General features: G+C 33.1%; 1 long non-coding RNA gene across 1 annotated transcript; it reads left to right on the top strand.

The window, feature by feature from the left end:
• The first annotated feature begins 3,584 nt into the window (after positions 1–3,584).
• On the top strand, positions 3,585–4,888 carry LOC141907565 (uncharacterized). The gene is made up of 4 exons (XR_012619512.1): positions 3,585–3,675; positions 3,741–3,915; positions 4,030–4,183; positions 4,274–4,888. It is a non-coding gene; the product is annotated as an uncharacterized LOC141907565 (long non-coding RNA).
• The last annotated feature ends 4,993 nt before the right edge of the window (positions 4,889–9,881 follow it).

Below are 9,881 nucleotides of genomic sequence, written 5' to 3'. Positions count from 1 at the left end.
TGTGAACTCATTTATGTAGTAACTTTGTTTTGCATAAATGGTTTGCTTTTATTCAATTTTACTGTGTTCAGATTTTCATCATATTCTGTTCATTTGTTTGTTTGTTTGTTTGTACTCGTATTAGACTGAAGTCCTTAAATACATTCAGTGGCACTATTCCAAAAATTAGTAATTTTGATGTATAGTTTTAATTTGAGGTTGTGTAGAGTTTAATTACTGACACCGGTTTAGAGTGAGAAATAATGAGTGGTGAGGTGTCGTCTTGGGACTTCTCCGAGTACAAATTTACAATTCAATATTTCACCAATCTTTATTTCTAAACGTCAGTTTTAACCGGTCATATTTCAATGACCACCGCGAACTCATTCATGTCTTATACATAATGGTTTGCCTCATTCAATTTAACACATGTTTCTATTTTCAGCGTGCTCGTATTAGATGAAAGTCCCGATTCATTTGTGGCACTCTCTCCACTCTCATTTGCATAATCATTATAACTGTTGTAACCAGACATAGTAAATGACATGTAGTAATTTTTCAAAAATGAAGATTAATAATTTTTCTCAAGATGATATTGACATCTAGATGTCATCTGTTTATATTTGATTTTTATAAGCAATTTCTATGAATGTTTGTTTGGTGCTGATTTAAGTTTGAAAATTCTTAAAACCAGACAATAATGAGATTTGAAAAGAAACCTGTTTGAATACTGGTTGTTTGCAATTTCCTGTGAAACTCGGAAGAACTTGAGATAGCGTTTTTCCTTTTGACGGAAAAAAACTTGACTATGTTTTTATTTTTGATGGAAAGACTTAAATTGTATCTTTCCTTTTGACAGAACGGAATAAAATCATTTTTTGATGGAAAAAACTTTAAATTGTGTTTTTCCTTTTGATGGAAAATCACTGTATCATTTCAAAGCTGATAATGAACTTCGAGAGAAACTTCAGATATGAAATTCTGAATGTTTGTTGCTAATTTCTGTGTCACTTCTATCAGTATTTTGATATTGATATATCAATTGAGTCAGTGAATCTTTGTTACTAGAATTATCAATTGCAGAAACTATTTGCAATATTTCAAATATTTTCTCACTGAAATCTCAATCTTTGTTAATGAAATCTCAATCTTAAAAGAGTCATTTCAAGATCTCTTTCAATTCAGCTTCTCATTTTATGACAAGTTTATATTTTCTAATGATTTACTGACATTTAGTCGATTGGTTTGAAAATTCTGGATTTCCAGTAAAAGTTTTCTATCAAGTTTTCTGTCACATCGAAGGCTTTGGTGTCATCCATTAGTCACTAGTTATAAAAGTCATGCATGAATATTTTGACTGTTTAACTTGATAGTTGATGAGAGGCAAAAGGAACCATTCCTGAGCAATAGGTGGCACTACCCCCTAACTCCCCTAAATTACTAAAACTTTATGAAATACAATCAGAGCTTTTTGGGTAAGTGCGCGGAAATGATGGTTCATTAGCAATAGGTGGTGCTACCAGCCCAAATATAGCTCTAAAAATACATTAATCTTTGATCAGAGTCGGGTAAGTGGGCAGAGACAATGGTGCCTGAGCAATAAAAGGTGGCGCTACCAGCCTTCCTATAGCTCCCAAACCTTATAAAATACAATCAGAGCTGCGGGTAAGTGCGCGGAGATGATGGTGTTTGAGCAATAGGTGGCGCTACCAGCCTTCCTATAGCTCTTAGATCTCAAAAAACTCCCCTAAAAATACATTAAACTTTGATCAGAGTTTCGGGTAAGTGGGCGGAGACGATGGTGCCTGAGCAATAATAGGTGGCGCTACCAGCCTTCCTATAGCTCCCAACTCTAAAAAAAATTCCCTTGAAATCACTTAATCATGTGAATTCAATCATGTAAATCAGAGCTTCTGGTAAGTTGCAAAGACGATGGTGCCTGAGCAATAATAGGTGGCGCTACCAGCCTTCCTATAGCTCCCAACTCATAACAAACCCCAAATATCTCCCATCTAATACTCTCTGGGGCAACAGGTAAAGTTGCGGAGACGATGAAGAGTAATAGGTGGCGCTACCAGTCACCTAGAACTCGCAAATCAAACATATCCATCTTTAAAAAACTATCCATTCCTCTCAGAGCGCAGAGACAATAGTGACAGAGCAATAGGTGGCGCTACCAGCCTCGCTAGAGCTCCTAACTATCAAATGTCCTTTTGCCAAACATCCTCTAGAAATAACAGCCTCAAAAAGCTGTATATCCTTATTTGCACGAAAAATCCAAACTCCTCGAACGACGAGGTCGGGTAGGTTCAGTAGGTTCTCAGATCCGTCTTTTTAAAGACACTGTGGTCTTTGTACCAAATCAACGTTAACTGATCTTGTATCAGAGAAATCTACGTTAATGATCACTGTCTTAAATAGTGATTAACTAACGCTACTAATACTAATCAATCGGGGGTTTATTGACAATCACTGATCAAATAATACAATTATTGCAATTGTATACGACAAGAACGGATTTAACTTTTACATGTAAATTTATAAGATGCTCGAAAAGATTGTACGCCTCAAAAATATCATTTCTTTCCAGCTGAATATTCCAAGACGCAGCCGATCGGACGACCATACAGAAGATGATGACCAATTGACCGACTTGTTTACCAATCATGAACTTCTATCCTGTTAGCAGACACTGACTGATGACCGATGGACCAACTTGTTTACCAATCATGAACTTCTATCCTGTTACTAGACACTGACTGATGACCGATGGACCGACTTGTTTACCAATCATGAACTTCTATCCTGTTACCAGACACTGACTGATGACCGATGGACCGACTTGTTTACCAATCATGAACTTCTATCCTGTTACCAGACACTGACTGATGACCGATGGACCGACTTATTTACCAATCATGAACTTCTATCCTGTTACCAGACACTGACTGATGACCGATGGACCGACTTGTTTACCAATCATGAACTTCTATCCTGTTACCAGACACTGACTAATGACCGATGGACCGACTTGTTTACCAATCATGAACTTCTATCCTGTTACCAGACACTGACTGATGACCGATGGACCGACTTGTTTACCAATCATGAACTTCTATCCTGTTACCAGACACTGACTGATGACCGATGGACCGACTTGTTTACCAATCATGAACTTCTATCCTGTTACCAGACACTGACTGATGACCGATGGACCAACTTGTTTACCAATCATGAACTTCTATCCTGTTACCAGACACTGACTGATGACCGATGGACCAACTTGTTTACCAATCATGAACTTCTATCCTGTTACTAGACACTGACTGATGACCGATGGACCAACTTGTTTACCAATCATGAACTTCCTGTGAAATGGGGGGGGGGGGGGGCCGATAATCAGTGACTGAATCACGCCTGTGACGACAACAGAAGACCCAGAAATATGAGCGGAGTTCCAGATGAGTTTACCACCAACAGCACGATGAGCAGTAAATGGCAGAACTTGGTTAAGAAGCAACAGAGACAGTTTTGTGAGCGGAGAGTTCCAGATGAGTTTACCACCAACAGCACGATGAGCAGTAAATGGCAGAACTTGGTTAAGAAGCAACAGAGACAGTTTTGTGAGCGGAGAGTTCCAGATGAGATCACAGAAGCAACAGAGAGAGTCAAGACAACAGTTTCTTGTGATATGTGGTGAGTTTAGACTTCGAAATTATATTCGTTGAACAATTTTTCATATATCTTTATATATTTATCAGAGTTGTTAGAGAAGACAATACCAGGGCAAAGTTTACATACTATAATCAGCCTGGAAGCAACAGAGTTTACAAATAACTTATAGGAGCAGCAGCAGCAGCAGCAATGAGTTTACCGCAGACAGATAGCAGTAGATAGCAGAATTTGGTTTAGGAGCAACAGAGACGATTAGTTATGGTGAGTTAGGTGTCAAAATTAAAATCATTGTCTTTTCACATCTCATCAAGTAGAGTCGTAGGGAACTTGTTTCAATGTTGAATTATTCTTAGAAATTATTATTTTTGTTGCCAGGACGACATCCAGAAAATGTGAGCGGAGAGTTCAAGATGAGTTTACCAGCAACAGCACGATGAGCAGTAGATGGCAGAATATGGTTCAGCAGCAACGAAGACAATTATAGAGCAGCAATCAGACAAGGCAAGACAACAATTTCTTGTGATATATGGTGAGTTAGATTTCAAAATTGAATTAATCATTTTAACATTACTTTTACAAAATCTTCATTGATTTATTCTTATAAATTGTAATTTTCCAGAGTTCTACAGTTGAGAGTTTACTACGACAGAGTTTTGGCAGAGACGGAGGAGTTTACAAACAATTGTTAAAACAACAGAAGGAGCAGCGAGTTTACAGGAGCAGCAAATGATTCGAGAAGCGACATAGTTTACAAACAATGATTCAAGGAGCAGTATAGTTTACAAACAATGATTCAAGGAGCAGCATAGTTTATAAACAATGATTCAAGGAGGGACATAGTTTACATGATTTGAGGAGCAGCAAGTTTACGAACAATTCTTTAAGGAGCAGCAGCTGATTTAACAAACGGAATATTCTGAGGAGCAGCAGCAGCAGCAGCGACCGGTGGACAATCGTATAGTGTAGTGCGCATTTTTTAAAAGGGGCCCCGAAATTCACGACGAAAAAGATGCAGTATGATGTAAATGGAGGTGGTGTAAGGTAGGTGCAATTGTGATGTGTATTTGTTGGTCCTGTGTGAATCTGTGTGTAAATTTGTGTGTGAATCTGTGTGTTATGAATGGGTCCTATTTACATCATCTGGTATCATTTTCTAGTGAAATTAAAAATAGGTTTTTTTCATTCATTCATAAAACATCGCCCTCAAAAATAGCCTGATCTCTTTACTTAATTCATTACTTGATCTTTTGATAGTTAATTCAATACATTCTAGACTTTCTTATTCTCCTCAACAATTCTCCTCTTATTACTTCATTTTTCTTAACTAACAAACCGGGTGTTGGCAGCACGATAGGATGTGCATAATAAACAAATGAAAGATCAAGTTTCCTTTAAAATAGCCCCACTCTCATTCACTTAATGTGAATATTCATTGTTTTATGAATGATGGTTAATAGAAGTCTAAAATTTTGTATTAATTATGTATAAAAAAAAAAAAAAAAAATAATGTATTAATTAAGAATTTAAAAAAAAAGAAAAAGATAATGTATTAATTAAGAATTTAAAGAAAAAGATAATGTATTAATTAAGAATTTAAAAAAAAGAAAAAGATAATGTATTAATTAAGAATTAAAAAAAAAAGAAAAAGATAATGTATTAATTAAGAATTTAAAAAAAAAGAAAAAGATAATGTATTAATTAAGAATTTAAAAAAAAAGAAAAAGATAATGTATTGTTTAAGAATTTTTAAAAAGAAAAAGATAATGTATTAATTAAGAATTAAAAAAAAAAGAAAAAGATAATGTATTAATTAAGAATTTAAAAAAAAAGAAAAAGATAATGTATTAATTAAGAATTTAAAAAAAAAGAAAAAGATAATGTATTGTTTAAGAATTTTTAAAAAGAAAAAGATAATGTATTAATTAAGAATTAAAAAAAAAAGAAAAAGATAATGTATTAATTAAGAATTTAAAAAAAAAAGAAAAAGATAATGTATTAATTAAGAATTTAAAAAAAAAGAAAAAGATAATGTATTAATTAAGAATTTAAAAAAAAAGAAAAAGATAATGTATTAATTAAGAATTTTGAAAAAAAGAAAAAGATAATGTATTAATTAAGAATTTTGAAAAAAAGAAAAAGATAATGTATTAATTAAGAATTTAAAAAAAAAAGAAAAAGATAATGTATTAATTAAGAATTTAAAAAAAAAGAAAAAGATAATGTATTAATTAAGAATTTAAAAAAAAAGAAAAAGATAATGTATTAATTAAGAATTTTGAAAAAAAGAAAAAGATAATGTATTAATTAAGAATTTAAAAAAAAAGAAAAAGATAATGTATTAATTAAGAATTTAAAAAAAAAGAAAAAGATAATGTATTAATTAAGAATTTAAAAAAAAAGAAAAAGATAATGTATTGTTTAAGAATTTTTAAAAAGAAAAAGATAATGTATTAATTAAGAATTAAAAAAAAAAGAAAAAGATAATGTATTAATTAAGAATTTAAAAAAAAAGAAAAAGATAATGTATTAATTAAGAATTTAAAAAAAAAGAAAAAGATAATGTATTGTTTAAGAATTTTTAAAAAGAAAAAGATAATGTATTAATTAAGAATTAAAAAAAAAAGAAAAAGATAATGTATTAATTAAGAATTTAAAAAAAAAAGAAAAAGATAATGTATTAATTAAGAATTTAAAAAAAAAGAAAAAGATAATGTATTAATTAAGAATTTAAAAAAAAAGAAAAAGATAATGTATTAATTAAGAATTTTGAAAAAAAGAAAAAGATAATGTATTAATTAAGAATTTAAAAAAAAAGAAAAAGATAATGTATTAATTAAGAATTTAAAAAAAAAGAAAAAGATAATGTATTAATCATGATGAAAAAATGAATCAATTATGAAAAATAATGATATAGATGAAAGAAATAAGTTATATTGTTAACATTACGAGTGAATACGGCCTTCGAGGTTATGTCTGGTTTTAGTGCGGAGGTTTCGAACCTTACGCTTTCCAGAGTGAACTTAACCTTTTGAAGGATTTTAGCTGGATGAACACAGCAGTCCTGAGTTGAAAACAGTCATATTTCAACTCTTTGCTTGTGTCTCCGGCTTAGTGTTACACCATAGACTCTTAGGTTTTGGAGTCTGTTTTTGTCATGGACGTATCTAGGCTTTACGTTCATGGCTATTTTCAAAAGAGTTATGTTTGTATTTAAGTCTTTTTCGCCGACTCATAAAATACCGATTTAATCAAAATCCTGTTGAAAATATAGAGGAGCAGTTTGTTATTGACTGAGGATGTGTCGTCTGCAGGGTACGAGCCTCCGGTCGGTCGAGGACCTTTTACCGCGATGTTATTTCAGCATTCTATCAGCTCAACTACGCATGAACAATAAACCATTCAAAATACACAAATCAACAACACTGAAAATACTAAGGGTTAAATAAAAACAATAACATAAGAGAAAAAATGACACATATAAACAGTTGATAGGATAGAATGCTGGATACTTTGCGAATCAAGTTTCATCAAGTTTTACTCGATGATGACTTTATCCAATATAATCGAGTTTCCTCTTATATTATTTTCATAGTCAGGTATTTTGTTATATTTGGTAATTTATGAATTGAAGAAATTGATGTTTGTAGCTACAATATTTTTCTGTGTGAGTTTAATTTGCCCATTAATAGAAATTATTAATTGTTTTTTAAACTGGGCCTATGATACATTGTTGTAAGAGGATTAATAAAATCACGCTCTATAATTATCTTATATTGTTAACGAATAATTAATTGGATTATCTGAATTATCATGAATATTATGTTGAAATTGATTGTAAGTGTTAAGAGTTTTTCATGAAATACCGCTTTCTGTTGAATTGGAAGAGCAGTCTCTGGCGACTGAGGATAAGGACGTACGGTAAACAGTGACTCGATCATTTCAAACGTCATCGCTTATAAGCATTCTATGGACTCAATTAACGAGTAAAAACACTAAACCAAATAAAATCAAACACACAATTAAAAAATCCATCAACTTCAAAAATAAATGATTGGTATCATAGAATGTTTGATTGATGACTTAATTTATAATTGAGAGTCATTGTTGATAAAGATAAGAAGGTCATTTCTTGATCTTGAATTTCTCTGATCAGATTTGTGGTATTTCCTGAATCAAAGACATTGTAGCTACACTATTTTTAAGTAGTATTTAATGTGAATCATAGTACAGAATAATATATCACAGTATCAAAACAATTTGTAATTAATTAATTAAAGTTAGTTGAAAATATCTTAGTTGTAATTGTAGTTTTTGTTAAGAGGGTCGGATGTTTGGGCGGAGTCTAGTATCAAATACTGTTTTATATGATGTAACACTTAAAGTTAGTTAGAACATTATCTAAGTATCGAAAAAAAGATATCTTTGTATTGCAAAAATTATCTTAGTCTGTTATCTTTAGTTTTTACTAAGAGGGTCGGATGTTTGGGCGGAGTCTAGTATCAAATACTGTTTTATATGATGAAACACTTAAAGTTAGTTGAAAAAAATATCTTTGTATCGAAAAAAATATATTTGTATTGAAAAAAAATATCTATGTATCGAAAAATATCTTTAGTCTGTAGTTTTAACTAAGAGGGTCGGATGTTTGGGCGGAGTCTAGTATCGATACTTTTTTGTGTGGTGTAACACTTAAAGTTAATTGAAAATCTTTGTATCGAAAAAATATTGTATTTTGCTGTGTTGAGTTTGATCAAACAGTTAATTAAATAATATATGCCAATCAAATTGTGAATTTTGAGTTTTTGTTTAGTTTTCTTTAAACCAGTTTTTAGTCGAATACTGGTTTTGCTGATTGCATCTTTTTCAATAAAATCTATGCTTTTATAGTTTTCACCTGTTAGTTGTTGTAGATTTAAGAATGCTAATGACCAAGTATACACTGATTAGATGAATGCAGTAGCAATCAGGGCCCGGTTCCACAGTCGCGAGTTAAGATTTGACTGTCGAGTTAAAACATTGAAAATGAACTAACTTTGACTCAAGTTAAATCTAACTCACAACTATGGAACTGGATCCTGCAGCCTGGACTCTGCCTCCGCTCTAGGCTTGGATCCAACGATCCCCTCTCAAGCTGGATCCTGGGCCAGGTTGCACAGGTTGTGACTTAAGTGGCCTTAAGACTGCTCTTTGGTTGTTAGATAGGCTATAGAACCAAGTTGGTCTTAGACTGGTATTAAGTTGATAGAACCAAAATTATTGAGTTGGTAAAAAACCAAAATTAGCTAAGACTTCTCTAGGCTAGTACCTAGCCTTCGTTCCACGTTGTAGGGAACCAGTTACGACTGGTGACTAGGACTTTTCTGAAGTTGTTAGAGTGGCTATAGAACCAAAATGAGCTGCGACTGGTCTTAATTTGTTGGATTGGTTATTGGTTATTAAAATGAGTTTACTCTGGTCTTGTTGTTAGATCGGTTAAAGAACCAAAATGAGCTTACACTGGTCTTAAGTCTAAGCTGTGCAACTGCCCCTTGTTTTTACAGATGCGTGTGTTCTAGATCCAGTCATTCTCAATGAGCACTATCAATGTGCAGCCTGGACCCTGCCACCCTTTAGCTCGGACGGAACTCGTACCCCTAACACATTCTTAATCGCCAACTTCACCTGTATACAGAACTTCACCTGAGACATTTCTTAGTGGAAATAAATGTATCGTCCAACACTAAAATGGTGGATGTCTGGATCAGGCCTGCTGAATGAGGGAAGCACTCGGGGGGGCGGATCCAGGGGCATGTTGTGACCAATAAAAAGGGCATATATTCTTAGATTAGGGCAGAAAGGCATATCAGCAAAATTTTGGAAATTTTACTATCATTTTAGAGCTTTCTGAGCATCTCTGAGAGAACAAATTTTGATACAGAGAAAAATAAAGAGGCACTCTAAAATTCTGACCGTGTCGGGCGACACGGCCTAAATCCGCCCCTGGCACTGGATCTAGAGAGCTTGTACAGAATGACAGGGGACCACTGGATCTAGAGAGCTACAGAATGAGGGAGCGCACCACTGGATCTAGGGAGCTACAGAATGAGGGAGCGCTCTTAGATATAGTGACCCAGGTTCGAACCCAGTCAATTGATACTGATTGAACATGATCTGAATGCCTCCTTAAGACCCACCGATTCTTGCAACTCTACTAAACAAATCGAGACCAAAAACTGAATTCCTATAAA

The sequence above is a fragment of the Tubulanus polymorphus genome, chromosome 6 (assembly GCF_964204645.1).
Source record: "Tubulanus polymorphus chromosome 6, tnTubPoly1.2, whole genome shotgun sequence".
Lineage (NCBI taxonomy): Eukaryota > Metazoa > Nemertea > Palaeonemertea > Tubulaniformes > Tubulanidae > Tubulanus > Tubulanus polymorphus.
This window is presented reverse-complemented; position numbering and strand designations above follow the sequence as displayed.